Here is a 17,547-nt window from a genome sequence, read left to right on the forward strand (position 1 = left end):
GGAGTCTCACTGATTAACACTGAACCCTATGGGAGTCTCATTGATTAACACTGAACCCTATGGGAGTCTCACTGATTAACACATGAACCCTGTGGGAGTCTCACTGATTTACACTGAACCCTATGGGAGTCTCACTGATTAACACTGACCCCTATGGGAGTCTCACTGATTAACACTGAACCCTATGGGAGTCTCACTCATTAACACTGAACCCTGTGGGAGTCTCATTGATTAACACTGAACACTGTGGGAGTGTCACTTGATTAACACTGAACCCTGTGGGAGTCTCACTGATTAACACTGAACCCTATGGGAGTCTCACTGATTAACACTGAACCCTAAGGGAGTCTTACTGATTAACACTGAACCCTGTGGGAGTCTCAGTGATTAACACTGAACCCTGAGGGAGTCTCACTGATTAACAATGAACCCTATGGGAGTCTCACTGATTAACACATGAACCCTGAGGGAGTCTCACTGATTAACACTGAACCCTGAGGGAGTCTCACTGATTAACACTGAAACCTGTGGGAGTCTCACTGATTAACACTGAACCCTATGGGAGTCTCATTGATTAACACTGAACCCTATGGGAGTCTCACTGATTAACACATGAACCCTGTGGGAGTCTCACTGATTTACACTGAACCCTATGGGAGTCTCACTGATTAACACTGACCCCTATGGGAGTCTCACTGATTAACACTGAACCCTATGGGAGTCTCACTCATTAACACTGAACCCTGTGGGAGTCTCATTGATTAACACTGAACACTGTGGGAGTGTCACTTGATTAACACTGAACCCTGTGGGAGTCTCACTGATTAACACTGAACCCTATGGGAGTCTCACTGATTAACACTGAACCCTAAGGGAGTCTTACTGATTAACACTGAACCCTGTGGGAGTCTCACTGATTAACACTGAACCTTGTGGGAGTCTCACTGATTAACACTGAAGCCTATGGGAGTCTCACTGATTACCACTGAACCCCATGGGAGTCTCACTGATTAACACTTAACCCTATGGGAGTCTCACTGATTAACACTGAACCCTGAGGGAGTCTCACTGATTAACACTGAACCCTATGGGAGTCTTACTGATTAACACTGAACCCTGTGGGAGTCTCACTGATTAACCCTGAACCTTGTGGGAGTCTCACTGATTAACACTGAACCCTGTAGGAGTCTCACTGATTACCACTGAAGCCTATGGGAGTCTCACTGATTAACACTGAACCCCATGGGAGTCTCACTGATTAACACTTAACACTATGGGAGTCTCACTGATTAACACTGAACCCCATGGGAGTCTCACTGATTAACACTTAACCCTATGGGAGTCTCACTGATTAACACTGAACCCTGAGGGAGTCTCACTGATAAACATAGAACCCTATGGGAGTCTTACTGATTAAAACTGAACCCTGTGGGAGTCTCATTGATTAACACTGAAACCTGTGGGAGTCTCATTGATTAACACTGAAACCTGTGGGAGTCTCACTGATTAACACTGAACCCTATGGGAGTCTCACTGATTAACACTGAACCCTGTGGGAGTCTCACTGATTAACACTTAACCCTATTGGAGCCTCACTGATTAACACTGAACCCCATGGGAGTCTCACTGATTAACACTTAACCCTATGGGAGTCTCACTGATTAACACTGAACCCTGAGGGAGTCTCACTGATTAACACTGAACCCTAAGGGAGTCTCACTGATTAACACAGAACCCTGTGGGAGTCTCACTGATTAACACTGAACCCCATGGGAGTCTCACTGATTAACACTTAACCCTATGGGAGTCTCACTGATTAACACTGAACCCTGAGGGAGTCTCACTGATTAACACTGAACCCTATGGGAGTCTTACTGATTAAAACTGAAACCTGTGGGAGTCTCATTGATTAACACTGAAACCTGTGGGAGTCTCACTGATTAACACCGAACCCTGTGGGAGTCTCACTGATTAACACTTAACCCTATTGGAGCCTCACTGATTAACACTGAAACCCTAAAGGAGTCTCAGTGATTAACACTGAACCCTATGGGAGTCTCACTGATTAACACTGAACCCTAAGGGAGTCTTACTGATTAACACTGAACCCTGTGGGAGTCTCACTGATTTACACTGAACCCCATGGGAGTCTCACTGATTAACACTTAACCCTATGGGAGTCTCACTGATTAACACTTAACCCTATGGGAGTCTCACTGATTAACACTGAACCCTGAGGGAGTCTCACTGATTAACACTGAACCCTATGGGAGTCTTACTGATTAAAACTGAAACCTGTGGGAGTCTCATTGATTAACACTGAACCCTATGGGAGTCTCACTGATTAACACTGAACCCTGTGGGAGTCTCACTGATTAACACTTAACCCTATTGGAGCCTCACTGATTAACACTGAAACCCTAAGGGAGTCTCAGTGATTAACACTGAACCCTATGGGAGTCTCACTGATTAACACTTAACCCTATTGGAGTCTCACTGATTAACACTGAAACCTGTGGGAGTCTCACTGATTAACATTGAACCCTATGGGAGTCTCACTGATTAACACTGAACCCTATGGGAGTCTCACTGATTAACACTGAACCCTGTGGGAGTCTCACTGATTAACACTTAACCCTATTGGAGCCTCACTGATTAACACTGAAACCCTAAGGGAGTCTCACTGATTAACACTGAACCCTATGGGAGTCTCACTGATTAACACTTAACCCTATTGGAGTCTCACTGATTAACACTGAAACCTGTGGGAGTCTCACTGATTAACACTGAACCCTATGGGAGTCTCACTGATTAACACTGAACCTTGTGGGAGTCTCACTGATTAACACTGAACTCTATGGGATTCTCACTCATTAACACTGAACCCTATGGGAGTCTCACTGATTAACACTGAAACCCTAAGGGAGTCTCACTGATTGACACTGAACCCTATGGGAGTCTCACTGATTAACACTTAACCCTATTGGAGTCTCACTGATTAACACTGAAACCTGTGGGAGTCTCACTGATTAACACTGAACCCTATGGGAGTCTCAATGATTAACACTGAACCCTGTGGGAGTCTCACTGATTAACACTGAACTCTATGGGATTCTCACTCATTAACACTGAACCCTATGGGAGTCTCACTGATTAACACTGAACCCTGTGGGAGTCTCAGTGATTAACACTGAACCCTGAGGGAGTCTCACTGATTAACACTGAACAGTGTGGGAGTCTCACTGATTAACACCGAACACTGTGGGAGTCTCAATGATTAACACTGAATCCTGTGGGAGTCTCACTGATTAACAATGAACCCTATGGGAGTCTCACTGATTAACACATGAACCCTGAGGGAGTCTCACTGATTAACACTGAACCCTGAGGGAGTCTCACTGATTAACACTGAAACCTGTGGGAGTCTCACTGATTAACACTGAACCCTATGGGAGTCTCATTGATTAACACTGAACCCTATGGGAGTCTCACTGATTAACACATGAACCCTGTGGGAGTCTCACTGATTTACACTGAACCCTATGGGAGTCTCACTGATTAACACTGAACCCTGTGGGAGTCTCATTGATTAACACTGAAGACTGTGGGAGTGTCACTTGATTAACACTGAACCCTGTGGGAGTCTCACTGATTACCACTGAACCCTATGGGAGTCTCACTGATTAACACTGAACCCTAATGGAGTCTTTCTGATTAACACTGAACCCTGTGGGAGTCTCACTGATTTACACTGAACCCTATGGGAGTCTCACTCATTAACACTGAACCCTGTGGGAGTCTCATTGATTAACACTGAAGACTGTGGGAGTGTCACTTGATTAACACTGAATCCTGTGGGAGTCTCACTGATTAACACTGAACCCTATGGGAGTCTCACTGATTAACACTGAACCCTAAGGGAGTCTTACTGATTAACACTGAACCCTGTGGGAGTCTCACTGATTAACACTGAACCCTGTGGGAGTCTCACTGATTAACACTGAACCTTGTGGGAGTCTCACTGATTAACACTGAAGCCTATGGGATTCTCACTGATTAACACTGAACCCCATGGGAGTCTCACTGATTAACACTTAACCCTATGGGAGTCTCACTGATTAACACTGAACCCTGAGGGAGTCTCACTGATTAACACAGAACCCTATGGGAGTCTTACTGATTAACACTGAACCCTGTGGGAGTCTCACTGATTAACCCTGAACCTTGTGGGAGTCTCACTGATTAACACTGAACCCTGTAGGAGTCTCACTGATTACCACTGAAGCTTATGGGAGTATCACTGATTAACACTGAACCCCATGGGAGTCTCACTGATTAACACTTAACCCTATGGGAGTCTCACTGATTAACACCGAACCCCATGGGAGTCTCACTGATTAACACTTAACCCTATGGGAGACTCACTGATTAACACTGAACCCTGAGGGAGTCTCACTGATTAACACTGAACCCTATGGGAGTCTTACTGATTAAAACTGAACCCTGTGGGAGTCGCATTGATTAACACTGAAACCTGTGGGAGTCTCATTGATTAACACTTAAACCTGTGGGAGTCTCACTGATTAACACTGAACCCTATGGGAGTCTCACTGATTAACACTGAACCCTGTGGGAGTCTCACTGATTAACACTTAACCCTATTGGAGCCTCACTGATTAACACTGAACCCCATGGGAGTCTCACTGATTAACACTTAACCCTATGGGAGTCTCACTGATTAACACTGAACCCTGAGGGAGTCTCACTGATTAACACTGAACCCTAAGGGAGTCTCACTGATTAACACTGAACCCTGTGGGAGTCTCACTGATTAACACTGAACCCCATGGGAGTCTCACTGATTAACACTTAACCCTATGGGAGTCTCACTGATTAACACTGAACCCTGAGGCAGTCTCACTGATTAACACTGAACCCTATGGGAGTCTTACTGATTAAAACTGAAACCTGTGGGAGTCTCATTGATTAACACTGAAACCTGTGGGAGTCTCACTGATTAACACTGAACCCTATGGGAGTCTCACTGATTAACACTGAACCCTGTGGGAGTCTCACTGATTAACACTTAACCCTATTGGAGCCTCACTGATTAACACTGAAACCCTAAGGGAGTCTCAGTGATTAACACTGAACCCTATGGGAGTCTCACTGATTAACACGTAACCCTATTGGAGTCTCACTGATTAACACTGAAACCTGTGGGAGTCTCACTGATTAACATTGAACCCTATGGGAGTCTCACTGATTAACACTGAACCCTATGGGAGTCTCACTGATTAACACTGAACCCTGTGGGAGACTCACTGATTAACACTTAACCCTATTGGAGCCTCACTGATTAACACTGAAACCCTAAGGGAGTCTCACTGATTAACACTGAACCCTATGGGAGTCTCACTGATTAACACTTAACCCTATTGGAGTCTCACTGATTAACACTGAAACCTGTGGGAGTCTCACTGATTAACAATGAACCCTATGGGAGTCTCACTGATTAACACTCAACCCTATTGGAGCCTCACTGATTAACACTGAAACCCTAAGGGAGTCTCACTGATTAACACTGAACCCTATGGGAGTCTCACTGATTTACACTTAACCCTATGGGAGTCTCACTGATTAACACTCAACCCTATTGGAGCCTCACTGATTAACACTGAAACCCTAAGGGAGTCTCACTGATTAACACTGAACCCTGAGGCAGTCTCACTGATTAACACTGAACCCTATGGGAGTCTTACTGATTAAAACTGAAACCTGTGGGAGTCTCATTGATTAACACTGAAACCTGTGGGAGTCTCACTGATTAACACTGAACCCTATGGGAGTCTCACTGATTAACACTGAACCCTGTGGGAGTCTCACTGATTAACACTTAACCCTATTGGAGCCTCACTGATTAACACTGAAACCCTAAGGGAGTCTCAGTGATTAACACTGAACCCTATGGGAGTCTCACTGATTAACACGTAACCCTATTGGAGTCTCACTGATTAACACTGAAACCTGTGGGAGTCTCACTGATTAACATTGAACCCTATGGGAGTCTCACTGATTAACACTGAACCCTATGGGAGTCTCACTGATTAACACTGAACCCTGTGGGAGACTCACTGATTAACACTTAACCCTATTGGAGCCTCACTGATTAACACTGAAACCCTAAGGGAGTCTCACTGATTAACACTGAACCCTATGGGAGTCTCACTGATTAACACTTAACCCTATTGGAGTCTCACTGATTAACACTGAAACCTGTGGGAGTCTCACTGATTAACACTGAACCCTATGGGAGTCTCACTGATTAACACTCAACCCTATTGGAGCCTCACTGATTAACACTGAAACCCTAAGGGAGTCTCACTGATTAACACTGAACCCTATGGGAGTCTCACTGATTTACACTTAACCCTATTGGAGTATCACTGATTAACATTGAAACCTGTGGGAGTCTCACTGATTAACACTGAACCCTATGGGAGTCTCACTGATTAACACTGAACCCTGTGGGAGTCTCACTGATTAACACTGAACTCTATGGGATTCTCACTCATTAACACTGAACCCTATGGGAGTCTCACTGATTAACACTGAACCCTGTGGGAGTCTCAGTGATTAACACTGAACCCTGAGGGAGTCTCACTGATTAACACTGAATAGTGTGGGAGTCTCACTGATTAACACCGAACACTGTGGGAGTCTCAATGATTAACACTGAATCCTGTGGGAGTCTCACTGATTAACAATGAACCCTATGGGAGTCTCACTGATTAACACATGAACCCTGAGGGAGTCTCACTGATTAACACTGAACCCTGAGGGAGTCTCACTGATTAACACTGAAACCTGTGGGAGTCTCACTGATTAACACTGAACCCTATGGGAGTCTCACTCATTAACACTGAACCCTGTGGGAGTCTCATTGATTAACACTGAACACTGTGGGAGTGTCACTTGATTAACACTGAACCCTGTGGGAGTCTCACTGATTAACACTGAACCCTATGGGAGTGTCACTGATTAACACTGAACCCTAAGGGAGTCTTACTGATTAACACTGAACCCTGTGGGAGTCTCACTGATTAACACTGGACCCTGTGGGAGTCTCACTGATTAACACTGAACCTTGTGGGAGTCTCACTGATTAACACCGAAGCCTATGGGAGTCTCACTGATTAACACTGAACCCCATGGGAGTCTCACTGATTAACACTTAACCCTATGGGAGTCTCACTGATTAACACTGAACCCTGAGGGAGTCTCACTGATTAACACTGAACCATATGGGAGTCTTACTGATTAACACTGAACCCTGTGGGAGTCTCACTGATTAACCCTGAACCTTGTGGGAGTCTCACTGATTAACACTGAACCCTGTAGGAGTCTCACTGATTACCACTGAAGCCTATGGGAGTCTCACTGATTAACACTGAACCCCATGGGAGTCTCACTGATTAACACTTAACCCTATGGGAGTCTCACTGATTAACACTGAACCCCATGGGAGTCTCACTGATTAACACTTAACCCTATGGGAGTCTCACTGATTAACACTGAACCCTGAGGGAGTCTCACTGATTAACACTGAACCCTATGGGAGTCTTACTGATTAAAACTGAACCCTGTGGGAGTCTCATTGATTAACACTGAAACCTGTGGGAGTCTCATTGATTAACACTGAAACCTGTGGGAGTCTCACTGATTAACACTGAACCCTATGGGAGTCTCACTGATTAACACTGAACCCTGTGGGAGTCTCACTGATTAACACTTAACCCTATTGGAGCCTCACTGATTAACACTGGACCCCATGGGAGTCTCACTGATTAACACTTAACCCTATGGGAGTCTCACTGATTAACACTGAACCCTGAGGGAGTCTCACTGATTAACACTGAACCCTATGGGAGTCTCACTGATTAACACTGAACCCTGAGGGAGTCTCACTGATTAACACTGAACAGTGTGGGAGTCTCACTGATTAACACCGAACACTGTGGGAGTCTCAATGATTAACACTGAATCCTGTGGGAGTCTCACTGATTAACAATGAACCCTATGGGAGTCTCACTGATTAACACATGAACCCTGAGGGAGTCTCACTGATTAACACTGAACCCTGAGGGAGTCTCACTGATTAACACTGAAACCTGTGGGAGTCTCACTGATTAACACTGAACCCTATGGGAGTCTCATTGATTAACACTGAACCCTATGGGAGTCTCACTGATTAACACATGAACCCTGTGGGAGTCTCACTGATTTACACTGAACCCTATGGGAGTCTCACTGATTAACACTGAACCCTGTGGGAGTCTCATTGATTAACACTGAAGACTGTGGGAGTGTCACTTGATTAACACTGAACCCTGTGGGAGTCTCACTGATTACCACTGAACCCTATGGGAGTCTCACTGATTAACACTGAACCCTAATGGAGTCTTTCTGATTAACACTGAACCCTGTGGGAGTCTCACTGATTTACACTGAACCCTATGGGAGTCTCACTCATTAACACTGAACCCTGTGGGAGTCTCATTGATTAACACTGAAGACTGTGGGAGTGTCACTTGATTAACACTGAATCCTGTGGGAGTCTCACTGATTAACACTGAACCCTATGGGAGTCTCACTGATTAACACTGAACCCTAAGGGAGTCTTACTGATTAACACTGAACCCTGTGGGAGTCTCACTGATTAACACTGAACCCTGTGGGAGTCTCACTGATTAACACTGAACCTTGTGGGAGTCTCACTGATTAACACTGAAGCCTATGGGATTCTCACTGATTAACACTGAACCCCATGGGAGTCTCACTGATTAACACTTAACCCTATGGGAGTCTCACTGATTAACACTGAACCCTGAGGGAGTCTCACTGATTAACACAGAACCCTATGGGAGTCTTACTGATTAACACTGAACCCTGTGGGAGTCTCACTGATTAACCCTGAACCTTGTGGGAGTCTCACTGATTAACACTGAACCCTGTAGGAGTCTCACTGATTACCACTGAAGCTTATGGGAGTATCACTGATTAACACTGAACCCCATGGGAGTCTCACTGATTAACACTTAACCCTATGGGAGTCTCACTGATTAACACCGAACCCCATGGGAGTCTCACTGATTAACACTTAACCCTATGGGAGACTCACTGATTAACACTGAACCCTGAGGGAGTCTCACTGATTAACACTGAACCCTATGGGAGTCTTACTGATTAAAACTGAACCCTGTGGGAGTCGCATTGATTAACACTGAAACCTGTGGGAGTCTCATTGATTAACACTTAAACCTGTGGGAGTCTCACTGATTAACACTGAACCCTATGGGAGTCTCACTGATTAACACTGAACCCTGTGGGAGTCTCACTGATTAACACTTAACCCTATTGGAGCCTCACTGATTAACACTGAACCCCATGGGAGTCTCACTGATTAACACTTAACCCTATGGGAGTCTCACTGATTAACACTGAACCCTGAGGGAGTCTCACTGATTAACACTGAACCCTAAGGGAGTCTCACTGATTAACACTGAACCCTGTGGGAGTCTCACTGATTAACACTGAACCCCATGGGAGTCTCACTGATTAACACTTAACCCTATGGGAGTCTCACTGATTAACACTGAACCCTGAGGCAGTCTCACTGATTAACACTGAACCCTATGGGAGTCTTACTGATTAAAACTGAAACCTGTGGGAGTCTCATTGATTAACACTGAAACCTGTGGGAGTCTCACTGATTAACACTGAACCCTATGGGAGTCTCACTGATTAACACTGAACCCTGTGGGAGTCTCACTGATTAACACTTAACCCTATTGGAGCCTCACTGATTAACACTGAAACCCTAAGGGAGTCTCAGTGATTAACACTGAACCCTATGGGAGTCTCACTGATTAACACGTAACCCTATTGGAGTCTCACTGATTAACACTGAAACCTGTGGGAGTCTCACTGATTAACATTGAACCCTATGGGAGTCTCACTGATTAACACTGAACCCTATGGGAGTCTCACTGATTAACACTGAACCCTGTGGGAGACTCACTGATTAACACTTAACCCTATTGGAGCCTCACTGATTAACACTGAAACCCTAAGGGAGTCTCACTGATTAACACTGAACCCTATGGGAGTCTCACTGATTAACACTTAACCCTATTGGAGTCTCACTGATTAACACTGAAACCTGTGGGAGTCTCACTGATTAACACTGAACCCTATGGGAGTCTCACTGATTAACACTCAACCCTATTGGAGCCTCACTGATTAACACTGAAACCCTAAGGGAGTCTCACTGATTAACACTGAACCCTATGGGAGTCTCACTGATTTACACTTAACCCTATTGGAGTATCACTGATTAACATTGAAACCTGTGGGAGTCTCACTGATTAACACTGAACCCTATGGGAGTCTCACTGATTAACACTGAACCCTGTGGGAGTCTCACTGATTAACACTGAACTCTATGGGATTCTCACTCATTAACACTGAACCCTATGGGAGTCTCACTGATTAACACTGAACCCTGTGGGAGTCTCAGTGATTAACACTGAACCCTGAGGGAGTCTCACTGATTAACACTGAATAGTGTGGGAGTCTCACTGATTAACACCGAACACTGTGGGAGTCTCAATGATTAACACTGAATCCTGTGGGAGTCTCACTGATTAACAATGCACCCTATGGGAGTCTCACTGATTAACACATGAACCCTGAGGGAGTCTCACTGATTAACACTGAACCCTGAGGGAGTCTCACTGATTAACACTGAAACCTGTGGGAGTCTCACTGATTAACACTGAACCCTATGGGAGTCTCACTCATTAACACTGAACCCTGTGGGAGTCTCATTGATTAACACTGAACACTGTGGGAGTGTCACTTGATTAACACTGAACCCTGTGGGAGTCTCACTGATTAACACTGAACCCTATGGGAGTGTCACTGATTAACACTGAACCCTAAGGGAGTCTTACTGATTAACACTGAACCCTGTGGGAGTCTCACTGATTAACACTGGACCCTGTGGGAGTCTCACTGATTAACACTGAACCTTGTGGGAGTCTCACTGATTAACACCGAAGCCTATGGGAGTCTCACTGATTAACACTGAACCCCATGGGAGTCTCACTGATTAACACTTAACCCTATGGGAGTCTCACTGATTAACACTGAACCCTGAGGGAGTCTCACTGATTAACACTGAACCATATGGGAGTCTTACTGATTAACACTGAACCCTGTGGGAGTCTCACTGATTAACCCTGAACCTTGTGGGAGTCTCACTGATTAACACTGAACCCTGTAGGAGTCTCACTGATTACCACTGAAGCCTATGGGAGTCTCACTGATTAACACTGAACCCCATGGGAGTCTCACTGATTAACACTTAACCCTATGGGAGTCTCACTGATTAACACTGAACCCCATGGGAGTCTCACTGATTAACACTTAACCCTATGGGAGTCTCACTGATTAACACTGAACCCTGAGGGAGTCTCACTGATTAACACTGAACCCTATGGGAGTCTTACTGATTAAAACTGAACCCTGTGGGAGTCTCATTGATTAACACTGAAACCTGTGGGAGTCTCATTGATTAACACTGAAACCTGTGGGAGTCTCACTGATTAACACTGAACCCTATGGGAGTCTCACTGATTAACACTGAACCCTGTGGGAGTCTCACTGATTAACACTTAACCCTATTGGAGCCTCACTGATTAACACTGGACCCCATGGGAGTCTCACTGATTAACACTTAACCCTATGGGAGTCTCACTGATTAACACTGAACCCTGAGGGAGTCTCACTGATTAACACTGAACCCTATGGGAGTCTCACTGATTAACACTGAACCCTGTGGGAGTCTCACTGATTAACACTTAACCCTATTGGAGCCTCACTGATTAACACTGAAACCCTAAGGGAGTCTCACTGATTAACACTGAACCCTATGGGAGTCTCATTGATTAACACTTAACCCTATTGGAGTCTCACTGATTAACACTGAAACCTGTGGGAGTCTCACTGATTAACACTGAACCCTATGGGAGTCTCACTGATTAACACTCAACCCTATTGGAGCCTCACTGATTAACACTGAAACCCTAAGGGAGTCTCACTGATTAACACTGAACCCTATGGGAGTCTCACTGATTTACACTTAACCCTATTGGAGTATCACTGATTAACATTGAAACCTGTGGGAGTCTCACTGATTAACACTGAACCCTATGGGAGTCTCACTGATTAACACTGAACCCTGTGGGAGTCTCACTGATTAACACTGAACTCTATGGGATTCTCACTCATTAACACTGAACCCTATGGGAGTCTCACTGATTAACACTGAACCCTGTGGGAGTCTCAGTGATTAACACTGAACCCTGAGGGAGTCTCACTGATTAACACTGAATAGTGTGGGATTCTCACTGATTAACACCGAACACTGTGGGAGTCTCAATGATTAACACTGAATCCTGTGGGAGTCTCACTGATTAACAATGAACCCTATGGGAGTCTCACTGATTAACACATGAACCCTGAGGGAGTCTCACTGATTAACACTGAACCCTGAGGGAGTCTCACTGATTAACACTGAAACCTGTGGGAGTCTCACTGATTAACACTGAACCCTATGGGAGTCTCATTGATTAACACTGAACCCTATGGGAGTCTCACTGATTAACACATGAACCCTGTGGGAGTCTCACTGATTTACACTGAACCCTATGGGAGTCTCACTGATTAACACTGACCCCTATGGGAGTCTCACTCATTAACACTGAACCCTGTGGGAGTCTCATTGATTAACACTGAACACTGTGGGAGTGTCACTTGATTAACACTGAACCCTGTGGGAGTCTCACTGATTAACACTGAACCCTATGGGAGTGTCACTGATTAACACTGAACCCTAAGGGAGTCTTACTGATTAACACTGAACCCTGTGGGAGTCTCACTGATTAACACTGGACCCTGTGGGAGTCTCACTGATTAACACTGAACCTTGTGGGAGTCTCACTGATTAACACTGAAGCCTATGGGAGTCTCACTGATTAACACTGAACCCCATGGGAGTCTCACTGATTAACACTTAACCCTATGGGAGTCTCACTGATTAACACTGAACCCTGAGGGAGTCTCACTGATTAACACTGAACCCTATGGGAGTCTTACTGATTAACACTGAACCCTGTGGGAGTCTCACTGATTAACCCTGAACCTTGTGGGAGTCTCACTGATTAACACTGAACCCTGTAGGAGTCTCACTGATTACCACTGAAGCCTATGGGAGTCTCACTGATTAACACTGAACCCCATGGGAGTCTCACTGATTAACACTTAACCGTATGGGAGTCTCACTGATTAACACTGAACCCCATGGGAGTCTCACTGATTAACACTTAACCCTATGGGAGTCTCACTGATTAACACTGAACCCTGAGGGAGTCTCACTGATTAACACTGAACCCTATGGGAGTCTTACTGATTAAAACTGAACCCTGTGGGAGTCTCATTGATTAACACTGAAACCTGTGGGAGTCTCATTGATTAACACTGAAACCTGTGGGAGTCTCACTGATTAACACTGAACCCTATGGGAGTCTCACTGATTAACACTGAACCCTGTGGGAGTCTCAATGATTAACACTTAACCCTATTGGAGCCTCACTGATTAACACTGAACCCCATGGGAGTCTCACTGATTAACACTTAACCCTATGGGAGTCTCACTGATTAACACTGAACCCTGAGGGAGTCTCACTGATTAACACTGAACCCCTAAGGGAGTCTCACTGATTAACACAGAACCCTGTGGGAGTCTCACTGATTAACACTGAACCCCATGGGAGTCTCACTGATTAACACTTAACCCTATGGGAGTCTCACTGATTAACACTGAACCCTGAGGGAGTCTCACTGATTAACACTGAACCCTATGGGAGTCTTACTGATTAAAACTGAAACCTGTGGGAGTTTCATTGATTAACACTGAAACCTGTGGGAGTCTCACTGATTAACACTGAACCCTATGGGAGTCTCACTGATTAACATTGAACCCTGTGGGAGTCTCACTGATTAACACTTAACCCTATTGGAGCCTCACTGATTAACACTGAAACCCTAAGGGAGTCTCAGTGATTAACACTGAACCCTATGGGAGTCTCACTGATTAACACTTAACCCTATTGGATTCTCACTGATTAACACTGAAACCTGTGGGAGTCTCACTGATTAACATTGAACCCTATGGGAGTCTCACTGATTAACACTGAACCCTATGGGAGTCTCACTGATTAACACTGAACCCTGTGGGAGTCTCACTGATTAACACTTGACCCTATTGGAGCCTCACTGATTAACACTGAAACCCTAAGGGAGTCTCACTGATTAACACTGAACCCTATGGGATTCTCACTGATTAACACTTAACCCTATTGGAGTCTCACTGATTAACACTGAAACCTGTGGGTCTCACTGATTAACACTGAACCCTATGGGAGTCTCACTGATTAACACTGAACCTTGTGGGAGTCTCACTGATTAACACTGAACTCTATGGGATTCTCACTCATTAACACTGAACCCTATGGGAGTCTCACTGATTAACACTGAAACCCTAAGGGAGTCTCACTGATTGACACTGAACCCTATGGGAGTCTCACTGATTAACACTTAACCCTATTGGAGTCTCACTGATTAACACTGAAACCTGTGGGAGTCTCACTGATTAACACTGAACCCTATGGGAGTCTCACTGATTAACACTGAACCCTGTGGGAGTCTCACTGATTAACACTGAACTCTATGGGATTCTCACTCATTAACACTGAACCCTATGGGAGTCTCACTGATTAACACTGAACCCTGTGGGAGTCTCAGTGATTAACACTGAACCCTGAGGGAGTCTCACTGATTAACACTGAACAGTGTGGGAGTCTCACTGATTAACACCGAACACTGTGGGAGTCTCAATGATTAACACTGAATCCTGTGGGAGTCTCACTGATTAACAATGAACCCTATGGGAGTCTCACTGATTAACACATGAACCCTGAGGGAGTCTCACTGATTAACATTGAACGCTGAGGGAGTCTCACTGATTAACACTGAAACCTGTGGGAGTCTCACTGATTAACACTGAACCCTATGGGAGTCTCATTGATTAACACTGAACCCTATGGGAGTTTCACTGATTAACACATGAACCCTGTGGGAGTCTCACTGATTTACACTGAACCCTATGGGAGTCTCACTGATTAACACTGAACCCTGTGGGAGTCTCATTGATTAACACTGAAGACTGTGGGAGTGTCACTTGATTAACACTGAACCCTGTGGGAGTCTCACTGATTAACACTGAACCCTAAGGGAGTCTTACTGATTAACACTGAACCCTGTGGGAGTCTCACTGATTAACACTGAACCCTGTGGGAGTCTCACTGATTTACACTGAACCCTATGGGAGTCTCACTCATTAACACTGAACCCTGTGGGAGTCTCATTGATTAACACTGAAGACTGTGGGAGTGTCACTTGATTAACACTGAACCCATTGGGAGTCTCACTGATTAACACTGAACCCTATGGGAGTCTCACTGATTAACACTGAACCCTAAGGGAGTCTTACTGATTAACACTGAACCCTGTGGGAGTCTCACTGATTAACACTGAACCCTGTGGGAGTCTCACTGATTAACACTGAACCTTGTGGGAGTCTCACTGATTAACACTGAAGCCTATGGGAGTCTCACTGATTAACACTGAACCCCATGGGAGTCTCACTGATTAACACTTAACCCTATGGGAGTCTCACTGATTAACACTGAACCCTGAGGGAGTCTCACTGATTAACAGTGAACCCTATGGGAGTCTTACTGATTAACACTGAACCCTGTGGGAGTCTCACTGATTAACCCTGAACCTTGTGGGAGTCTCACTGATTAACACTGAACCCTGTAGGAGTCTCACTGATTACCACTGAAGCCTATGGGAGTCTCAATGATTAACACTGAACCCCATGGGAGTCTCACTGATTAACACTTAACCCTATGGGAGTCTCACTGATTAACACTGAACCCCATGGGAGTCTCACTGATTAACACTGAACCCTATGGGAGTCTTACTGATTAAAACTGAACCCTGTGGGAGTCTCATTGATTAACACTGAAACCTGTGGGAGTCTCATTGATTAACACTGAAACCTGTGGGAGTCTCACTGATTAACACTGAACCCTATGGGAGTCTCACTGATTAACACTGAACCCTGTGGGAGTCTCACTGATTAACACTTAACCCTATTGGAGCCTCACTGATTAACACTGAACCCCATGGGAGTCTCACTGATTAACACTTAACCCTATGGGAGTCTCACTGATTAACACTGAACCCTGAGGGAGTCTCACTGATTAACACTGAACCCTAAGGGAGTCTCACTGATTAACACTGAACCCTGTGGGAGTCTCACTGATTAACACTGAACCCCATGGGAGTCTCACTGATTAACACTGAACCCTGAGGGAGTCTCACTGATTAACACTGAACCCTATGGGAGTCTTACTGATTAAAACTGAAACCTGTGGGAGTCTCATTGATTAACACTGAAACCTGTGGGAGTCTCACTGATTAACACTGAACCCTATGGGAGTCTCACTGATTAACACCGAACCCTGTGGGAGTCTCACTGATTAACACTTAACCCTATTGGAGCCTCACTGATTAACACTGAAACCCTAAGGGAGTCTCAGTGATTAACACTGAACCCTATGGGAGTCTCACTGATTAACACTTAACCCTATTGGAGTCTCACTGATTAACACTGAAACCTGTGGGAGTCTCACTGATTAACATTGAACCCTATGGGAGTCTCACTGATTAACACTGAACCCTATGGGAGTCTCACTGATTAACACTGAACCCTGTGGGAGTCTCACTGATTAACACTTAACCCTATTGGAGCCTCACTGATTAACACTGAAACCCTAAGGGAGTCTCACTGATTAACACTGAACCCTATGGGAGTCTCACTGATTAACACTTAACCCTATTGGAGTCTCACTGATTAACACTGAAACCTGTGGGAGTCTCACTGATTAACACTGAACCCTATGGGAGTCTCACTGATTAACACTGAACCCTGTGGGAGTCTCACTGATTAACACTGAACTCTATGGGATTCTCACTCATTAACACTGAACCCTATGGGAGTCTCACTGATTAACACTGAACCCTGTGGGAGTCTCAGTGATTAACACTGAACCCTGAGGGAGTCTCACTGATTAACACTGAACAGTGTGGGAGTCTCACTGATTAACACCGAACACTGTGGGAGTCTCAATGATTAACACTGAATCCTGTGGGAGTCTCACTGATTAACAATGAACCCTATGGGAGTCTCACTGATTAACACATGAACCCTGAGGGAGTCTCACTGATTAACACTGAACCCTATGGGAGTTTCACTGATTAACACTTAACCCTATGGGAGTCTCACTGATTAAC

Source organism: Petromyzon marinus, unplaced genomic scaffold, assembly GCF_048934315.1.
Source record: "Petromyzon marinus isolate PM22_M1 ecotype Great Lakes invasive population unplaced genomic scaffold, UKy_Petmar_22M1.pri1.0 PM_Scaffold_3, whole genome shotgun sequence".
NCBI lineage: Eukaryota > Metazoa > Chordata > Hyperoartia > Petromyzontiformes > Petromyzontidae > Petromyzon > Petromyzon marinus.